Source organism: Macrotis lagotis, chromosome 1, assembly GCF_037893015.1.
Source record: "Macrotis lagotis isolate mMagLag1 chromosome 1, bilby.v1.9.chrom.fasta, whole genome shotgun sequence".
Taxonomy (NCBI): domain Eukaryota; kingdom Metazoa; phylum Chordata; class Mammalia; order Peramelemorphia; family Peramelidae; genus Macrotis; species Macrotis lagotis.
This window is the reverse complement of record NC_133658.1, coordinates 362,450,474-362,472,204: the sequence shown is the minus strand read 5'-3', so window position 1 is coordinate 362,472,204 and position 21,731 is coordinate 362,450,474. Positions and strand designations below refer to the sequence as shown.

At 38.9% G+C, this 21,731-nt stretch overlaps 1 protein-coding gene across 6 annotated transcripts in view; it reads left to right on the top strand.

The window, feature by feature from the left end:
• Positions 1–21,731, top strand: part of NSD1 (nuclear receptor binding SET domain protein 1) — a 160,556-nt gene that overhangs the window by 206 nt on the left and 138,619 nt on the right. The window contains exons 1-2 of one of the 6 annotated variants that reach the window (XM_074212294.1): positions 5–9,453; positions 20,606–20,721. The gene's annotated coding sequence lies outside the window, so the exon portion shown is untranslated. Of the gene's footprint in view, positions 1–4; positions 20,722–21,731 lie in introns of those variants that run through there. The other 5 variants (XM_074212296.1, XM_074212295.1, XM_074212293.1 and 2 more) reach the window with 5 other exon arrangements.

Genomic DNA, 21,731 nt, shown 5'->3' with positions numbered 1-21,731 from the left:
AGTACTTTCAGAAAAGTAGAATTCCTCCGAGTTGCTCCGGGAGGCTCGCCATTAACCAGGCCCCCGGGGAACAAAGCTCCTTTTAACCGAGGTGGGGAGGGGGAGCGCTGGGCCCCCTTCCCCTGAGGAGATCAGGAAAAGTTGGAGCTGAACTGAACTCATTCATTCATTCAACAAACTTCTGAACGCTCAGTCTTAGGGGGGACCCTTAGTCCGGAGCTCTGTGCAGCTTGTAAGAGGCCATCGAGGCCTCTTCCTTTACAGATAAGGAAACCGAGGCAGAGGGTAAGGCAGCGGTGCTTGAACTCGGGCCTCCCTGACTCCCCGGGTCATTCAGCCCTGTGCCCCCCCGGTTTAGTTGTAGTTCATGTTCAGAAGTCACCGCCTGAAGTTTGTGATGTAAACCCTGGGTGCTCAATAAAAGCATTTGCTGAAATTAAGCCATTTTCTGTTGAAAATGGAATCTTATTATCTACTTGAACGGATTTGCTGGACTTCACATAATTTGTAGAAATTACAGTCCGAAGCATCGTAGAGTTGGGGTTAGAAGTTTAACAGCAGTAGTGGTAACTGCAGTCCTTTGAGGAGTGTTAGACTCAGCATGTGGAGTCTTTTTTTTTTTTTCATGTGGAGTTTTCTTGGCAGATACCAGAATGGATTGCCATTTTCTTCACTAGTTTAATGAGGAAACTAAGGCAGACAGGATTAAGTGACACAGCTAATAAGTGTTTCAGGGCAAATTTGAGCATTGGATTCTAATGCTGACTGTTCCTTCCCTGCATTATTAGTGAGTCTTTTGGACCTCAGTTTCCTTATTCCTTACATCCTGTTTTCTTATAAAGCTGGCCTAGAACTCTGGCCTTTGAGTAAACATTCCTTAACTCTTTTTCCTCAACCAAGCTTACTAATTGTGGAAGGCCTCGAGCTTTGTGCCCTAAGTGATAGAGTGAGGACTCCTTAAAGAGTTTGCCTAATAATATAGTTAAGACTCTGATACTACTTCCTGTAATCCAAAAGAACTGTAGCATCAAAGGCAGAGCTGGGAGATACTTTATGTCCCCAGTGGAGAAAACTTAAGGCCCTGAGAAATTCACTGTCTTCTATATATGTTTTGTTCTTGCTCATCTGTATCTGTTACAGAGAATGTCAGCTCTTTGAGGACAGGACCCCAGTGCTTGACATGTATATAGTACAGCTGTGTTAAGGAGTTCTTGTTGATTTGAATTGATTTACTAAAGATTTTGAATATAATGATGGGAACTGGAATTTGCACACAGGACCCCTGATTCCAAATGTGCTGTTCTGTAGGTCACCAACCATTTATTAAGTGTCTTCTGTCTTCTGTTTTGTTTTGTTTTTTTTTTTTTTGGTTACAAGAATAACAAAGGGGAAACAGTTCCTACCCTGAAGATGCTTATGTTCTATTGGAGGGAGAAGAGAGAGTACTTGCCCTTAGAAAATGAAATATAAAATATATACAAAGTAATTTCCTGGGGAAGGAATTGGGGGGAACCTGATAGGCTCTCCCAGGGAGGTAGGACTGAAGGAAGCTGGGAGTCTGATAAGGGGGAGGAGAGGAGGAAGGAGAGAAGTCTGTGTCTGGCTGGGGACATCCAAGGAGTGTGGAGAGAGTTAGTTGTGTGTGTGTGTCTCTGTGACTGTGTCAGTGTATGTCCAGTTTATCTAAAGAGGTGGTTGTGAAGGTGAGTTGTATAATAAGCCTTGAAAGGTCACCTGGATCATCACTGTAAAGGATTTTAAAGGTCAAACAGAAGTGTTTGTATTTTATCTTAGGTTAAAAAGCATCCATTAGAATTTCTTTAGCTGGGGGATGTGACGCAAGTCAGATCAATATTTTAGAGATAACAAGTTGTCATCTGTGTCAAAGATGGAGAATGGAGACACTGGAGGCAAGGAGGCCAATTTGGAATCTATTTCAGTTCGTTAGGCCAGAGGGGATAATGGCCTGACTTTGGGAATAAGAAGGAACCTGGTGTCAGATAGACTGCGGAGGTAGAATTGACAAGACTTGGCTACTGATGGTGAAGAGGCAGGTTCTGGCTGTCTAGATAGCACATGCTGACGACCTGTTTTCAAATCTGGATTCAGACACTTCTTAGCTATGTGACCCTGGACAAGTCACTTGACCTCTGTTTGCCTCTGTTCTATAAACAGGTATTCAACTGTGAAATAGTTTCTCAGCTGTAAAATGGTAATAACAGCATCTACCTCCCAGGGTTGTTGTAAAGATCAAATATTTGTAAAATGCTTCCCATAGTTCCCGGAACCTTGTTTTTTTCTTCCTTCAAGGATGATATCAAAGTTAAGAACCTGGGTTGACTGGAAGCACAGAACAGAAGTATAGGAGGGTGGGAGGGTTTTGGGGATTAAAGATAATGAATTGTTTTGGATACAGTAAGTTTCATAGGATCAGTTCAATAAAATAGCTGATGATGAGGAGCTGGGTTCAGGAAGAGAGACCAGGACTGTATTTGTGGATCTCAGAGTTATCTGCTTAGAAGGAATGATTGATTATATCATTAGGAACTGATAAAATCAGGAAGAGAATGGAGGGCCCAGGACAGATTCTTGGAGTAGATGTGTGGAAATGGTTAGGACAAAAATGATCCTTTTAGGAAACTGAGTAGAAGTGGCTATAAATCAGGCAGCATCTATTTATTTATTTATTTTTAAGAAAGATTTTATTTGTTTTGAGTTTTACAAATTTTGCCCCATTCTTGCTTCCCTCCCCCCACAGAAGGCATTCTGTTAGTCTTTACATTGGTTCCATGTTATACATTGATCTCAGTTGAATGTTATACATTGATCTCAGTTGAATGTGTTGACAGAGAAATCATCCTTAAGGAAGAAAAATAAAGTATGAGATAGTAAAATTACATAATAATATAATGCTTTTTTTTCTAATTTGATGGTAATAATCTTTGATCTTTGTTCAAAGTCCATAATTCTTTCTCTGGATACAGATGGTATTCTCCATTGCAGGGAGCCCAAAATTGTCCCTTGTTGTTACACTGAAGGGATGAGCGAGTCCATCAAAGTTGATCATCTCCCCCATGTTGCTGTTAGGGTGCACAGTGTTTTTCTGGTTCTACTTATCTCTGTCAGCATCAGTTCATCAAGCAATATTTATTAAACTCCTGTTAAATACTGATACTGTGTTAAGTACTGGACAGAAGAGAGAAGTGTTATGCAAATCTAAGGATGAAGTTTCTTTTACTTTTTTCCCCCTTTTGTTTTATACTTTTAGGGGGTTTATTTTGTATATTAAATCAATGGATTTAAGTACCAAGTGTTTGAATCCAGATTTGAACTCAAGACCTTCTGACTCTAGGACTGGTGCTCTATCCATTGCACCACCCAGCTGCCCTGGTCCTTTAGTTTCAAACTCTTCAACTGGGCAAAGTCTTTAGATTTAACAATTAATAAATCATTGATACCTGGGAAAAAGTTATTTCAAATGGAAGTGCTGCATTGTAAAGGTTGAAAAGTGAGGGCAAGTTTGAGGGAGGTTAAGTGGAAACAAGGACTTTCCCCTCATAGACAATTTTTTCCCTATGATCATACTGTCACAGATATAGAACTGGAAGGGACCTCAGAAGCCTTCTAATCTGACCTCTTCACTTTACAGATGAGAAGAGTGGAGAAGAGATTTAGGAAGCTAGCTTGGGGAGATTAAAAGATGAAGTGATTTTTTTTTTAAATTTAATACTATTTTATTTTTTTTCCAATTACACATAAAAGACAATTTTAACATATTTTTTTTTCTTAACTACATGTAAAGATAGTGTTTTCAACATTCATTTTTTGGTAATATTTTGAATTTCACATTTTTCTCCTTCCCTTCCCCCTCCCCTTGAAAGCAAGTCATCTGATCTAGGATATACATACACAACTATCAACTATTTTTTATTTTTGAAAGATTTGGAGTTCTTAATTTTTCTCCTTCCCCTCAGCCCTCCCCAAGACAGGAAGCAATCTGATATAGGTTATACATGTGCAACCATGTTAAACATATTTCCATATTAGTCATGGTGTGAAAGAAGAAACAGAACAAAAGGAAAAGAGCCATGGGAAAAAAAAACTCAAAGAAGTGACAGTACAATGCTTCGATCTACATTCATATTCTATCAGTTCTTTTTGTGGATATGGTTAGTATTTTACATCGTGAGGCTTTTGGAATTCCCTTGTATCTTTGTATTGCTGAGAAGAGCCAAGCCTATCCTAGTTGATCTTCACATAATGTTGCTATTACTATGTACAGTTGATCTCCTGGTTCCTGTCACTTTGCTCAGCATCAGTTCATGTAAGACTTTAGAGAGTTTTCTGAAATCTGCCTGCTCATCATTTCTTAATGCACAGTAGTATTCTGTTACATTCATACATTGCAGCTTATTCAGTCATTCCCTAATTGATGAATATTCCCTCTATTTCCAATTCTTTGCCACCGAAAAAAAAGCTGCTATAAATGTTTTTGTACATGTAGATCCTTTCCCCTTTTTTTGTGCTTTTTTTGGGATATAGGCCTAGTAGTGGTATTGCTGGGTTAAGGAGTATACTAAATTTGATTGCCCTTTGGCATAGTTCCAATTTCTCTCCAGAATGATTGGATCAGCTCACAACTCCATCAACAATGCATTAATTTCCCAATTTTCCTACATCTTCTCCAACATTTATAATTTTTTTTCTTAAGTGCTGGTTTCTTAAGGCTGGAATAGACTCAGGTTTTTTTGATGGCAAGCAAGGAATATATTCTTGGATAAAGATTAGAGAGAGGAGATATTTGTGAAACAGTTTAGTTTACTGGAGGAGATGGGAATAGATGAGATACAAATTGAGGGACTGTCCCTACTGAGGAAAAGATCCACTTCTGTAGCAGAGACTGAGAAAAGGAAAGAATGGGGGATGATGTCATGGAATTTTGAAATGTAAAGAGAAGGGGAGCTCATAGCAGATAGTCTCTTTTTTTCAGTAAAGAATGTATAGAAGTCCTCAGATGAGAGTGTGAGAGTGTGAGGGAAAGGATGTATGAAGGGGTAGAGGCTAATGTACCCTGTTCATTGATATGTAAGTTCCTGAGTTCTGGGGGAAACTGAAATTCATTCCCTGCCCTTAAGAAGCTTCCAATTTAATAAAAGAGAGTAGGTTACAGTACTCAGCACATACTAGAGGATTTCTAATTGTTGATTGATTGACTACCACCCCCAGACTAAAAAATAAAAGGAAACATACAATGCAAAGGAGATTGGCAGAAAGAGAGATTGGAAGAGAGAAGAGGAGAGGACAGATCACTTCTATTCCAAGCAAGTAGGAAGACTTGACCTGGGGAGGAGGTGACCCACTGGCTGAGCCTGCTGTGCTGCTACAGATATTTGGGGGACACAGAAATGGAACTTTAAGAGAGTGACTGTTGCACAGGTCAATCAATTCAATTTGGTGGAAAGACTGGGACTCAGACCTGACTGAAGCAGGATGGAATCATGGAGGGGACAACTGGCATGGCATCAGATCTTTCCACAATCCCCAGCTGTACTGCTAGGCTGGCTGTAGATTCTTGGACAATCCCCAACCCTTGAGCCTCAAGTTTCAGATCACATAAAATGAGGCATTGGAACCTTTCTAGAACCTCTATTGGCTCTAAAATTTCAGGGTCTGTAAAAGTTGGCAGGACTTTGTTATGATCTGTCAAGGAATTTGGACTGCTTCTCTGGGCTATGGGAAGCCATAGAAGATTGTGAAGCAGGGTTAGAGCCTTGGGAAAGTGAGAGGAGCAGTCAGCCTGTGTGGGATCCTGGATTTAGAGCTGAAGGAATCCTTTCTTAGGCCCCTTGTGGAGGCAGGAATGGTTGGGGAGGAGGCTGCTCAAGGACTCCTCCCCTCCAGTGGAATGAACTTGTAGCCTAATATTTTATTCAAGGACAAAAAAAAAAAACCCAGTTAGCTTATCCACTTGGACAGCAGGGCAGAACATTAAATATTAACATAATGGCAAATCTTTTCTATCTGAACCCCGTCAAAACAAAGGGGAATGAGATGACAATACCAACAGCAATAATAAATAATTCTTTGTGGCAGGGATTGGAATTGTCTCCTGTCCTCTTTCCCCAGTTGTTTGTCCTAAAGAATTCCCCATGGCTTTGAGGCTAAGGAAGGGGAACCAGGGAGGAAGAACTCTCCTTTACATGGGCCCAGCTCCTTATCGCTTTTCCCAAAGCATGGCTTTTTCAAGCACTTCTGCCCACATGACAACTTTTCACTGACCAGGGTCTATCCTGTCTCCTACACTTGCCTCCCCTCTGCTTCCCACTTCAAAATAAGATGGAGCTGTGAAAGACATCATCACTGATTATTAAATTCACCACACTCTCAGGGACTTGTCCCCTCTACATAAGATAGTTCTTTTTTTTTTGAAAGATTTTATTTATTTTGAATTTTATAATTCCCCCCCCCAGTCTTGCTTCCCTCCCCCCACCCCTCACAGAAAGTAGTCTGTTAGTCTTTACATTGTTTCCATGGTATGCATTGATCTAAGTTGAATGTGATGAGAGAGAAATATCATATCCTTAAGGAAAAAACATAAAGTATGAGATACAGCAGAATTACATAATAAGATAACTTTTTTAAAAAATTAAAGGTAATAGTCTTTGTTCAAACTTCACAATTCTTTCTCAGGATATAAATGGCATTCTCTGTCGCAGATACCCCCAAATTGTGCCTGATTATTGCTCTGTTGGTATGAGCAAGTCCATTAAGTTTGATCATCACTCCCATGTTGCTGTTAAGGGTCTACAATGTTCTTCTGGTTCTGCTCATCTCACTCAGCATCAGTTCATGCAAATCCTTCTAGGCTTCTCTGAATTCCCATCCCTCCTGATTTCTAATTGAACAAATAATGCTCCATCACATACATATACCACAGTTTATTAAGCCATTCCCCAATCGATGGACATTTGCTCAATTTCCAATTCTTTGCCACCACAGAGCTGCCATGATAGTTTTTTTTTAAAAAGCTTTAATTAAGTGCCTATTATATATGACTCTGACTTATTAGGTCCTAGGTATGCAACCCTGACCTCTCCTCCATCCCCCCCCAAAAAAGAAAAAGAATATCTTTTTCTTGGGGTGGGGGATGGGATAACTGTATTGTCACAAATTATTGGTACCAAGGATATTGAGGAAGGAAAAGTCAGTAACAGTTCACAATATTGTGATCTTGAAGGGATATTGTTAGCCTTGGTGCTAGGAAAACTTGAATTCAAATTGAGCTTCTGGGACTTCCTAGTTTTATGAAACTTGGGCAAGTTGATTAACCTCTCATCTATAAAATGGGATGGTTGGATTAAGTGGCCTCAAAAGTAGTTCCTTTCTAAGTGTATGATTTTTTTTGAACTGGGGTAGGGGTTAAGGGGAGGCCAGGCAAAGAAAGCTACCTAGAAAGAGGTGTCAGCTGACCTGAGCGAACCTTGAAGGAAAAAGATTCAGTAAGATTCTTTTTTTTTTGCAAGGCAGTGGGGTTAAGCGACTTGCCCAAGGTCACACAGCCAGGGTAATTATTAAGTGTGTGAGGCTGGATTTGAACTCTGGTCTTCCTGACTCCAGGACTGATGCTCTATCCACTGCACCGCCTAGCTACCCCAGAAAGATTCTAATCAATAAATGAACCTTGTCAGTTCTTCCTTCCTCAGTTCTTCTCCCCTTTCTCTTTCTGAGATCAAACAGGGCCACCTGATTATTCTAAGTCCCACTTTCTGGACTTTTTCAACTTCTCTGCACCTTTTAACTCTTCCCTCTCCAATGGTAGATTGGGGAAAAGCTCTGTATTTGGAAGTATAGTTATCCCTTCTGCATCCAGGGGTTTGGGACATGGTGCTCTCTCCATCTGGAAATTGGTCTTCCCTTCTCACTAGAGAAATCTGAATTTTTTCTTTTTCTTTTATGGGGTGTTTACAATACCTTATTGTAAAATTGGACTGATATTATACAATACATATATTATATCTATTTCTGAGTTTCTAAACTTTTTCTGTGTCCTCTGTTTTCCTCAGAACTCCTAAAAAAATTACCATTTAATTTCTGTACACCCAGATGGAGAAAGTCAAGATGTGGAAAGGATAACTTAGAAGACATGATTTCAAATGAATCTAAATACCTGTGTGTAGCAAAGCACTTCCCTCCTCCAGGCCTTTAGTTTCCTATCTTTAAAATGAAAAGGTTGGGGAGGGTGGACCTAAGTCTGATACAAAGAGCAGGTTGTTAATGATAGAACAAGGTTCAAAAAATGCATTGAGCTTTATTTGGCACAGAATATAAAACATGAACAAAACCAAAACAAGGCAAGAGAAAGGTAGGGTAGAGTGATAATAGAAAACTGGGAAATAAAGAGCTGACCTGGATGGGTAGGAGATAGGGCAGAGCAGTTGTAAGAGCCTCCTCCCTAGCCCTCAACTCACAGTTCCCGGGTTCCTTCTGTAAAGTACTGCAAGTGAATTCATATTCCAAACTGGTGTTACCCTTGACTACTTTATATATTTATTTCCCCATGTCCGAGACAATGTCTAGGTTTCTTGGGGGCTCCAGGGGCCTCCCAAAGGCTATTTTGTCATTTTTTTCTGTTTCATGGGGTGTCATGGCCAAAGTATTTATCACACAGTGCCTGGGTTTCTGTCCATGAGCTGCTTTGTCTTTATGGAAACTGAAGCTGATAGCTCTAACCATACCACAAAGCTTGTGTTTCACTGGGATGGCCTTGGAGAACCCAGGGCGACCTTAATACTAAGTTGGGGCATCAGAGCAGGTGCTCAATAAATGTCTGTCATCTTAAACTGAGTAAGAATTTTCTGATCCCCATAGAAGAGTATTCTTTGGGAAGAGAAGAATTGAGGAGTACATGGACCCTGTCTTAACTTCTCTGGGGAAGAGAGATTAGATTTCTTCTGCTTGTCCAGAAAATCAGGGCATATAGCTGAGGGTAATGGAAGATTTTGGCTCATGTTAGGATGTTAGGGAACTCTTCTTCAAAATCAAATCTGTCTAGAAGTTGAACAGCTGTCTCAGGAGGTCATCAGCAAGCATTTATTTAGCTCTTAATGTATACTAGTCACTGTTCTAAATTCAGGACTCACAAAGAAAGGCAGAAAAGATAGTAACTGGTATTCTAAGTGGGGAGATAATATATAAATATATAGGTAAATAGTGGAGAGAGGTTGATAGTATGTGGTCTGGAAGACAGTTCAAATCCTACCTCAGGTGTCTAATCTGGTGTATAACTAGGTGTATAATCTCTTGCAGCCTCTGTTTCTTCATCTCCAAAATGAGAGAGTTGAACTCAGAGGGTTCAGCCGTAATGACCATCTTAAAATCTATACAGAGGAACTGATAATCTGAGAGGGGAAGGCCCAAGCAGCTCCCAGGATGGTGAAAGGCCTGCTTCCCCAGGTGAGTCTGCAGGGAAGCTCCTGGGACCCAGGCACATCAGGAGGACCAGGGAAACCAAGGTCCTAAAATTCATGGGGGAGGGGAGGCTGTAAAAAACCTGTAAGTGGTCAGGTTATGGAAACTTTAAATGAGAAAAGAATTTTAAGTTAATCCTGCATGACATTAGGGAACCCTTGGAGCTCATTGAGTAGCAGGGTAACAAGAACTGTATTTTAAAAAAAAAATCACCATGGCAGCTGAAGTCGGGATTAGTCAAACAATCAACAAATGTTAATTAAGTGCCTATGAGGTGTCCTGTGATGGATGCATTGGAGTTTACTGTCATTGGAGACTAAACAACCACATGACCATTTAAAGCTATACAAATAGTAGTAGAGATTTAAGCTTGACTAGATAAACCCCAAGGTCACTTCTAACTCAGAGATTCTGTGATGCTTTTAACTGGGGTCTTAGATAATAGGGTCATTTGCTATTGACAAGGCCTAATTTCCTTGTTAGTCTTCCCCATTGTGGGGGGGGTAGGCAGCATGTTGGCTCAGAGGATAGAGCTTGGACCTGGAGTTGAAATATGGCCCCATACACTTCTAGCTGTGAGACCCTGGGCAAAAAACTTCACCCTGTCTGCCTCAGTTTCCTGATCTGTAAAATGAGCTGGAGAAGGAAATGGCAAACCACTCCAGTAGCTTTGTCAAGGAAAAACCCAGGGGCAGCTGGGTGATTTGGTGAATAGAGCATCAGTCCTGGTGTCAGGAGGACCTGAGTTCATTCCTGCTTCAGACACTTAATAATTATTTTGGTCTGTGACCTTGGGCAAGTTATTTATCCCATTGTCTTGCAAAAACAACAACAACAAAAAAAGAAAAAAACAAATTTGATTTTAAAGAGTCAGACACAACTAAATAACCAATTGTGAGGAAGTAGGGTAAGTAGGATTTAGGTTGTATTCAGAAATAAAGGTGCATTTAGGAAGTGAGAGACCAGGTATTTTTTCTCAGTCCTCCTGTTAACCTATCACCTCAGGCAAGTCACAGCTTCCACCCCCAGACAAATAAAAGGTTGAACTTGATGATGATGATGATGATGATGATGATGGATTCATCATCATCATCATCATCATCATCATCATGTCCTCTGTAGTCTCTTCCAGTTCTGACATTCTCTGTTCTGAGCTTCCTTCTGGCTATGGCTTCCTTCTATGCTCTGTGATCTAAGGTCCTGAGCTGATCAGACATTTATGTTCTAAGGGTGCTTCTAGTACTAACATCCTAGATTCAAGGATCCCTTCCAGTGGTAACAGTCTATGTTCTAAACTTCCCTGAGATCAAATGGTCTTTGTTCTGAGAACCAGTTCAGACATTCTTTGTTCTTAGGTCTTTTTTCAGTTCTACTGTTCTCTCTTTTATATGCTAACATTTTGTAAGGGCCTTCCTGCTACACCTTTGCTTTGTTGTTCTCTGTTCTCAATGTCTCTCATTCTTGTATTATCTGTTCTAAGTTTCTTTCCAGCTCTATTATATGTTCTGATTCCCTTTCTGTCCTGATAGTTAGTGCTTAATGCTGTGACTTTGTGTGCTCCAGGTTCCTTCTAGCTATGACATTTTGTGCTCCAGTTGTGATGGAGAGGGCAGTTCAATGTAGTCTTGACATCCACTCTAGGTTTAGGGAGAATGGTTTCAAAGGGTTAGAAGAAAGCATACATTATAACTCAGGGCCAAAGATTCTACAGGGGAATTTGGGTCAGAAGAAATGGAAAACTCAAGAATGGTATTCTGATGGCTCATAAGCAAATGATTTCATTTAAAGAAAGAAGAAGCTGTCTAAAGAGAATAATAACATCAACCAACTTAGAATCTTTTAAATGAATTTTTATAGTTTGTGTCTTTATATCACCTACATTTCTAAATATCTGTATTTCCTTTGCCTCACAAATGATCCATTGTAATAAAGAAGCAAAGAGATGGGCAAGTTCCTCAAAGCAGTTTAGCAAAACTAAATTAGGTCTGATGGCTGCTAGGAGGCAAAGTGAATAGAGTGCTGGGCCTGGAGTCAAGAAGATCTGAATTCAGACATGGCCTCAGACACTTTCTTACAAGTTCTGTGACTGAGGGCAAGTCACTTTACTCTTTCTTGCTGTTTTTTTTTCTCATCTGTAAAATGAACTTGAGAAAGAAATGGAACCCACTCCAGTACCTTTGCCAAGAAAACCCCAAATGGGATCATGGAGAGTTGAATAAAACTCAGTTGATTCAACCACAAAAACTCTACTTTTCTGTAATGTTTTATAAATGAATTTGAGATATGACTGAAAATTCGTTCTACCATTTCTGACGCATATGCTGTATTCCACTTTGATAGACTCCTTTTCCTTTTATTTTTTTTACAAACACCTGCATTGAATATGGAATCACAGATGGGTAATGGAGAATGAGTACAAAATAGTCACTTGGTCCTTTAAAAATGTTATTAGGAGAGCAAAAACTGCTGTTTGGCTGTAAGGGCAAAACACAACCTGAAAAGGCTTTTTAAATGATGTTGAGGACAACAGGAAGATCAGAGAAGGCCCAGGACTATAGCTAGTGTTAGGACTGTATAAAAGGATGATATTGGATCATGAAGACAAGGTGGGTAGAATAACTCAGTTGTTACTTTATCTTTGTTTCCACAGAGAAAGATGATCTTTGCATTGGGAAGGATAGCTTAAAAATGGTTAACAGGGAGTTTGTTAAAACCAAGGATATGTAAGTAGATAGTATTAGGGCAACTATTTGTCCTCAATGAATTCAAGACACTGGGCCCACTCAGATGAGCTACATTTGAGTTTGTTTTTTTTTTAATAACCAAACCAAACCACAAACTGGTGGCTGTTTTTGTTCAGCCATTGCCAGGAATCTGTGAGAAGTTTTGGATCATGGGAAAAGTTGCAGTAGGATTAGATACAGGCAAAAGATTGTCCTGTTTTCTAAGAATTAGAAAATTCAGATTTTAAGCTTGCTTGATGCCAGTTTGATTTCTGATAGCCCTTGGACATTATTATTTTAAATTTATTTTATTTTTAAAAATTCTTCATTAGCTTAATTTCCAGATATATTCCCTTTAATCCCTCATTTTAAGAAAGAATAAAAAAAAGTGTATGGGAGGGTAGTGGAAGGGAAATGGGCTGGGACTGGGGGGAAGCAGTTCAGCAAAACTAACCAGAAGATCAGTCAATCCTGACAGTATTTGCAACGTAAACCTTAATAAAGGTACAGTTTATGAGAATTTATAAAAGAAAGTAGTTATTAAAAACCAGCATTGTTTCAAAGAAGAGACGATTGAAGATCAATCCTACTTCTTTAAAAAAATAAACCACATATTATAAATTTTTTATATAGGTTTTTGGAGATTTTCGTTTTTTTAACGGCATAAATTTCCTCAGTTCCCTTCCCTTCTCTCTTTCTCCCCTCCCCTCTTTTCATAGGATTAGGTACTTTGGGGATGTTTAGGCTATGACAGTTGCCTGTCCATTCTTCAGGGAGATGAGAGGATGATGAGAGGGATTTGGAACCAGTTGAATGACCAGGTGCAGAGAGGGTAGCCATTCAAAGGTTGATACTAACTTAAGGAAGTGTCTGGTATACCGGCTTCCCCAGGGATACGTTAATTCGATGTTGAAGCTTAGAAGACATGTTTATTATGTTTACAGATGACATGAAACTGGGAAAGATAGTTAATACTTTGGATCTTAACTGGTTTCAGTAATATTCTGAAGCCTCATTGATATGGGCATTCCTTCCTTTGGTGCAGATTGAAACCTCTTCTTGCCTTGCCTCCATGTGTGAATCTTGTTCAGTCTTCTAGAAGCCTTCCTTTAGGTCTTTTCTCATTTAATAAGTATCACTGAAATCCAGTGGTTATCCTGTATTTTCCCTCAATCTCCTTATGAAATCAGGATACCTTCTTTTCTACTTATAAATTAATTTCCTATTTCATTTACTTAAATATTTTTTTGCACATATGACATTATGGAATTTTATTATGGTCTACTTGCGCCTATCCTGAAACTGACTCTTCTGATGTTAAAAAAAAAAATTGGTGTTTTTTATCAGGGAGCCCTTAAGAGTTAGTTGTATAAGATTCACATGGTCTTATTTCCCAAATCCAGTCTAGCCTACTTTTTTCCTCTTATCATTTCAAGACCCAACTCATATCTATATCTATATCTATATTTATGTGGGGCGGCTAGGTGGCACAGTTGATAGAGCACTGGCCTTGGAGTCAGGAGTACCTGAGTTCAAATCCAGCCTCAGACACTTAATAATTACCTAGCTTTGTGGCCTTGGGCAAGCCACTTAACCCCATTGCCTTGCAAAAAAAAAACGATATTTATATCTATCTTATCTATCTATCTGTCTATCTTATCTGTCTATCTTATCTGTCTATGTTCCCAAAGATTAGTTTTTTTTGGTACAATTTTTTTTCCATCTTTGAAAAATATATTAATTTAGGAGACTGGCCATCCTGCTGCATATCATAAACTGGATAACAGCCATTCTTCATCCATTTGTTTTATCTCGTTTGGCCTATTAGCCTGATTTCTTTGGCATAATCATGTATTTCATTGAAGAGGCCCTATAATGTTCTGGGACTTGCACTTGGCAAAGATGAGGTCATCAACAGATGTGAGCAGCTGGAAGACTTTATCCTCTCCAGGGAATCCCACTTTTATTTGGACCTTGCTTAGAATATCCTCTTTGACAGTGGTGATGCCTTTGGTGACATATCCTTGTTTTATGCCTTTTTTTTTGGCATGAATAATCAGATCATTGCTAAACAGTTATCTCTGATAGCATGGCTCTAGGAATCTTGAATGAGATATTACTTGCTGCATTTTTCTCTACATAAACAATAAGCACAGTAGGGTCTTATATTCTGCCTCCTAAAGATGTGGTCTGCCAGGGATAATTGTTTACAAAAACCTTTCTTTTACCTTCTATCATATTTTTCATCAAGAATACCATTAATAGGGGTGGCTAGGTGGTGCAGTGGATAGAGCACCGGCCTTAACCCTATTGCCTTGCAAAAAAGAAAAAAATACCATTAATCAAGATGAGAAATAGGTTGGTAGTGCCCAATGTCCTTTTAATCACCTTTTTTGGGGGATAGTAATATTGTCTCTGATTTCTTCTATTTTCTTCTATTATTAGGCCATCTTTCTTTCCTTAAGTGTGATGGATAATGTGAAGGATTGGGAATGAAAGAACCTTGGTTCAGATTCTTCACCTGTCACTTAACTTAATTGTATAACTTTGGGCAAGGTATTTAACCCACTAAGCTTCAGATCTTTAACTTAAAATGAGCAGGATCTGACTAGATGACCTTGATTTCCCTGTCACTCAAGATGTCTTAAAAGTAAACTTTTTTTTTAAGAACTTAAACTTTTTAAAGTGGATAAACCATTATTTTCCTTTCTCATCTTCACCACTCTAATTGAAAAAGAAAATGAAATCTTTTGTAACAAATATGCATAGTTGAACATAATAGATTTCTATAATGGCAATTGCCAGAAATGTTTGTCTCATTCTGCCTCTTGAGTCCATCACACATTTTTTTGTCAGCTGGTAGGATAGAAGTATTTTTCATCATTAGTCCTCTGGAATTGTAATTGGTAATCAAAGTTCTTAAGCCTCTCAAGGTCTTTTTATGGTGTTATTATTGTATAAATTGTTCTTCTGACTCTTCAGTCTAAATCTGTTCATATGAATTTTCCCAGGTTTCTCTGAAACTATCCCATCCCTTTTTTTATTTCTTGTGACATAATATTTCATTACATTCATATTTCATATTTCATTCAGCTGCTTCATGGCCACCCTCTTAATTTCTAGTTCTTTGCCATCACAAAAATCGCTCCAAAAAATTTGGTTTTTGTATATCTATTGGTATTTTGTCTCTTTCTTTGATTTGTTTGGAATATGGGCCTACTAGTAGTATCGATAGGACAAAGGATATGCACAATTTAGTAACTTTCTGGGCATTGTTTCAAATTGCTTTTCACAATGATTGGACCAATTTATCCTGTACTATTTTATAAAATTCCTCCATGCTTTCAAGACTATGTACTTTCCAGTAGAGATTTCTTTGGTATGCACTTGGTCTGGTTCAGCAACTCTTTTGGACTTTATCTTCTTAAGAACCATTTCTTTTGACTCAGTATAGCTCATTGGGGATTAAGGTGTGTGAGCTGAAGTGTGGCCGTTCCACTGTCATCAATGATGCCAATAGTTATGGAAGCACTGACAAATCTATTCTGTTTTCTATTTGTTCTGTTCTGGCCATTTTCACATAGAAATACTCTTAGAATAATACAACTTAGTGGGAACTCTTGCTTGTTTTTGTAGACTTGTTTTTGCCTCCCCTTTTCAGTTTCAAGGGATGCTTGTTGTCTTCTTCTACCACTGTCTTCTGGGGAACTGGATAGAACCCAGACCTTGAGTCAAGAGGACTTGAGTTCAGAGTCGGCCTCAGACACTTACTTGCTGTGTAACAGGTCTTACTTATCATTCCTCTTGCCTATCATATCTCTACTTGTCAAGGAGAATTGTATTTTTTGACAGAGGCAATTTCTGGGCTCTTTTGGTCTCCTTGTTTTTTACTTTATCCCATGAATCCAATGAAATGAATTGCTAGTAGATTTACTATATATACTTAGATTCAGGAAATCAGCTGTTTAAGTACTTATAGTATTAGGAAATTATGTAGGCAACAGATTTGAAAACTGAAGAAAACTGTGATATGGTGGTTTAAAAAATGCTCATGTGATTTTAAAGTGTTAAGTGAAGCATATTGGTAGAATGTAGTAGGACATTGATTGTCCTGCTGTCCTCTTCTCAGATGATTGTGTTCAGTTCTGTATTGCATTTTGGGAAGGACATTGCCAGACTCTAGAAAATCCAGAGGAAGGGTGACTTAGACTTTTGAGGAAACTGGTAACCATGCTGTTGGAATCCTCGTTGAAGGAACTCAGGATGTTTAATCTGGAGAAGAGAAGGCTTGGTGATTGCCATCTTCAAGTATTTACTAGACTGACTGAAGGACTCAGCACCAGAACTGTTTAGTTTGACCCAAGAGAGCAGAATTAGGAGCAGTGGCTGGAGAGAGCAGATGTAAATTGAATGTCAATAAAAACTTGTTGACAATCAGAGTTGACCAGTCCACAGGCAGTCCTAGTTGATAAACTTTGTATAGGTACTGTGCTTTCAGCAGAGGAGATACAAAAAGAGACAAAATGTAGTCCTTGCTCTCTTGGAGCTCCAAATCAATGTACAAATAAAGTATAAACAAGATAGATACAGGATCAATTGGAGAATAATTAATGGAAGGCACAGGAATTAAGAGGGGCTGAGAAGGGAAAGGAAAAAAATTACACAATAACTATCATATAGTTAAAAGGAATAGCAAGTTATACATAATTGCAGTTTCATGTATAATCACTTTTTTGTTTAGTATTATATTATACTATGTTCAGAAATGCTTGTGTTATTATTCCATACATTAAAAATAAAAATAAATTTAAATAAAGCAACAGAGGGATTGGGAAAGGCTTCTATGGAAAGTGATATTTTAGTTGGGACTTAAAGGAAGCCTTGAGGAATGGGTTGTTTCCAGAGTTAGAGGTTTCTCTTCATAGCATGTCTTCACACAAAGTGTGGATAATCACTTTCTAGGATGTTAAGGTATTGATTTTGGGGTCAAATGCAGTTCAGACCAGAAGTCCTCTTGAGATCCTATCCATTTTTGAGATTTTGTGATCTTTTATTCAGAGTTCTCCATAATCTGACCTTATCCAATTGCGAAGGTTTATTTTCCCTTACTTCTTCCTATCAACTTTGTTCTTCAGTCTGGGCAGTTTTTTCACTGTCTTATTGTCACAGTTTTTCTCAGGTAGAGCTAGATAGATAAATAGAGAATGTATTAAGTACTTAATAAATATCTGGGCTTTGCTAAACTCTTTGTATACAAATGGAAGCAAGCCAAACAGTTCCTGTGCTCAAGCTCAAGGAGTTTACATTTTAATGGTGAAAGATAATGCAACTAGGGAGCTCAAAAACTAGGAAGGTTCATAGAGGGAAGTGATGAGGAAGACTGCCCAAGCTTGATGTACTTAATTGCTTGATGTGAAGTGGAGGATTTAGGCATGACTGGTGAAAGTTATCCAAGGATGGTAGCAAGAATACAATGCCAGTAACATAGTGTAGAATTGAGCAGGAAGTTGAGTTTTTAAAAAAAAAATTATTTTTTACATGTTACATGTAAAAACAATTTTTAACTTTCATTTTTTGCAATTTTGAGTTCCAAATTTTCTCTCACCCTTCTATTTCCTCTTCATTGAGAAGGTACACAATTTAATAAAAATTGTATAAGTCCATTATAATCATATACCACAACTTGTTCAGCCATTCCTCAACTGATGAGCATTTTCTCATTTTCCAATTCATTTCCACCACAAAAAAGCTGCTCTAAATATTTTTGTATAGATAAGTCCTTCTTTCCCTAACTCCCCCTTTAAAAGCTCTTCTTAGGCTACAGATCTTGTAGTGGTATTGATGAAACAAAGAGTTTGTAGTTTTATAACCCTTTGGGCATAGTTTCAAATTGGTCCAGAATAATTAGACTAGTTCACAATTTCACCAACAGTACATGAGTGTTTCAGTTTTCCCACTTTCTCTCCAAAAATTTGTCGTTTTCCTTTTTCTGACATACTAGCCAATCCAACAGGGTTTTATTTGAAGTTTTTACATATAGGACAGAATTTGTTTCCTAATGTGTCTAATGAAGAGGTTGGCCTGGCAGCTCTCATAAGATCTTTTTAGCTCTAAATCTGGTGGAAGTGAGTCTATCCTCTTATTGAATGAAGCCTGAATTGTCTTCATGACATCTTTGGCAAGTATTGAAAGGCCTTTGTAAATTGTAAAGTGCTATATACACATAAAGGATTATTATAGTTTCAATTTTACTTCTCTTATGCCCTGAAGTTGTGGTTTCTAAGGCCGTTTCTAAATCTGGGCCTTCTAGCTCCCCCATTTATGGTTTTAAGTGCCCCATCACAACCACTCCATGCTTGTTGCTGTGATTGGATGCAGACACTGTAAGTCCACTTAGCCCAGTAATGTTAAATTTCTAGAGCCATGAGTCAAGCAAAGAACTTTTAATATTATTCTTTATTCAAACTTATAAATCTAATAATATGCCCAAGAGTTTCTTGGGGATAGGCTTGCCCACTATTCACTCTAAACTTCCACTTAGTTCTTTTTTTCTCAGCTGGGCATATTGGTAACCACTGATTGACTTTTTGCTTTTCCTCTAAGGGTACAAGCCTGGCAGTAGCAAGGTCTACTAGGATCCTGAGAACTTGGTTCTGATTTCATCTTGGTAACTTATAGGGAGTTTTACTTCTTAAGTTTCATAGGACTTTGTGCAAAAGCACTAAATTAAAAGCATTAAACATTAGGTCCTTGGTATGTGTATGCAAGTCAGATAGAGAGGACATGTATCCTGTTCTTAATTGAGGGGGATGTCAGGTACACAAATACTCTTGGAAGAAGAAAGAGAATGACCCTTGTGTAGATTGGGAAGTACTAGGAGAAACTTAACACTTCTGACTTTAATTGTATTGAAAAGGCTTTACTGAGAAAAAGTGTGGACCCTGAAAGAAGAGGGAGGTTTTTTCATTCAATATCATTGTTTGGGATAAGCTCTTTCCAGAAATCTAGATGACCTGAGCAGCATGGGTTGTGGGAGAGAGGTTGTTGTGAGAGTGAGGAATTCAATTTGGTGAGTAGTTCAGTTTGGCTGAAAAGATTCTGAGACTAGGAGGTGTGTGAGAGAAGGCTGGGTTAGAGCCAGCATTTTTGGAAGTACTTGACTGCAGGGATCAGAAAGATTTTTGTTGTAGTTTTTAGAAGTTAGCTACTGGAGATTGTTGAGTGATGTAGTTAACTAGTGTCTTAGGATTCAGAGGAAGGATCTTTGGACATCATTTAGGATAACCATTTCGTTTTACAGATGAGGAACCTGAGGCTCAGAGGAAGTAAGGTCACATATCTGAGTGGTACCTCAGGAACTCTTCCTGGAGTGGTGGGAAGTATGATCTTTAACAACCCTAACTGCTTTCAAATCCTATAATTCATGATTGACTAGGGCTAGGGAAAAGACTTTGGGGGGTGGGAGTGGGGTAGAAAGGATGAAGAACTTTGAATTGTGGCTTGGGGGAGCACAATAGACATGAATAAAGATATAAAAAATTCTAGAAGGTCACAGAAAAGAAACTTGGTAATTTAGACTAGGTAGAATATTTGCCATTGAATTAGGGGATAGAAACTCAACCTCAGTGGCATTGTTAAATTAAAGCCAAATCTACATCCCATAATCTGAGATATGGCTAGAATAGAATCTGCAAATGGGAGGATTGTGAGAACAGACAGTGCCAGAATCAGAGCCACCAGATTTTTGAAAGTCCTCTACTGCAGGGATCTTCATTGCACCCAATTAGGGGGAAAATCACTGGAGGACCAAGAAGTCCCAAGGTTTGAGTTTTGGCCCAGTTATTGACTCATTAAGTCAGTCTTGGGCAAGAGTTTTTCCCTTGGCTAGACCCAAGTTTTCCCTTCTTTACCCCTTGTCTCAAAAGTCTCTTTCATATCTGACATTCTATATTCCCTAGACCCTGCTAGCTCTGTTAGCCTATATGCCAAGGTCTTTTCTAGTTCTGATGCCATAAGAGTGAGCTCTCTGGACCTGGAAGGCACTTATGAGACTATCTCTTTCATTTTACAGATGAAGAAAATGAGACTCATTGAGTGTGGAGTGATTTGCCCCCAATTAGAAAATCATAGATCAGAAATGAATTTGAACCCAGATTCTCTAACTTAGGAGTCAGTGCTCTTTCCGTTGCACCAGACTGCCTTCGTCATCCTTTCTAGCTCTGGTTTTCTGTGGTGGGAATTGAGAAAGAAAACATTGCTTAAAAAAAATCCAATATATGTTGGTGTAGTATCTTTGAATGGGGAAACAGTGTCTTTTTGGGGGACTGGAAAATTGGGAGAGGATTCAGTGACTATGGGGGAAAAAATATCTGTTCAGTTTCTAACATATTAAGTTTCAGGTGTTTTTGCCACAGGGGAACATTCCCCAGAGACTCCTCTCTGAGAAAGGAGGGCCAACATTACTCATCTTTGGGAGCTCCTGAACAAGAGCTATGACATGCCTTAACTGGGAAGGTGCTCCAGGATTCAGGTAAGGACAAATGTTCTTCATCACCACCAAGGTAATGCCCCCAGGTGGATTTCCCAGGCCTGCAGTGCTGGAAGGCTCAGAAAAGAAGGGAGTTGTTACTTGGCATGTTTTTATGGAAAGGTGGTGGTTGACTGAAGTAGAGTGGGCTCAGACTTGGAGATTGTTCATCCTTGAAGAAATCTGTGTAGTTTGGATCCATGTAGTTTAGTGGGCCAACCCCCCCCCCCGTGTGTGTGTGTGTGTGTGTGTGTGTGTGTGTGTGTGTGTGTGTGTGTGTGTGTGTGTGTAGGAATACAGAAGGGAAGATAATCTTTGCCTTTATGGAGTTTACATTGTACTGTGGGTGTGGGTGTGGATACACTGTGTTTACTTCTAAGTAAATACAGGACTTGTACAAAGTAATTTGAGGGTGTTAGACACTAACAATTGGGGACATCAGGCAAGGTGTCCTGGAGATAATATTTAAGCTGATTTTTTTGAAGAGAGTTAGGGATTCAGCTAGCTCTGTTATAAAGACCATACCTAGTTTCAGGAAGATCTAAATTCAGTTTGACCTCAGACACTTAATATGTTGTATAACCCTGAGCAAGTCACTTAACCCTATTTGTCTCAGTTTCTTCATCTCTCAAGAGTGATCTGGAGAAGAAAATGACAAACCACTCCAGTATCTTGGGCAAGAAAGCTCCAGATGGGTTCTGGAAGAGTCAGCCATAATTGAAAAACAATTAAAAAAAAATTTAGAGATTCCAAGAGACAGAGCTGAGGTGGGAGAGTCTTCTAGGCATGGGGAAGTGCTGTGCAAAGATCCAGAGATGGCAGATGTGGCATTGTGTATAGGGAACTGCAAGTAAGTTAGCTGGGTTGTAGCAAAATGTATATGTGAGGGGTGGTGACAGATATTCAACTTCAAAAGAACATTGGAGCCAGATTGTGAAGGGGTTTAAGCTTAAGTTGTGTAGTTTTTATATTCACAATACAGTGGGAAGCCATTGAACTTCTTGAGGAGTAGA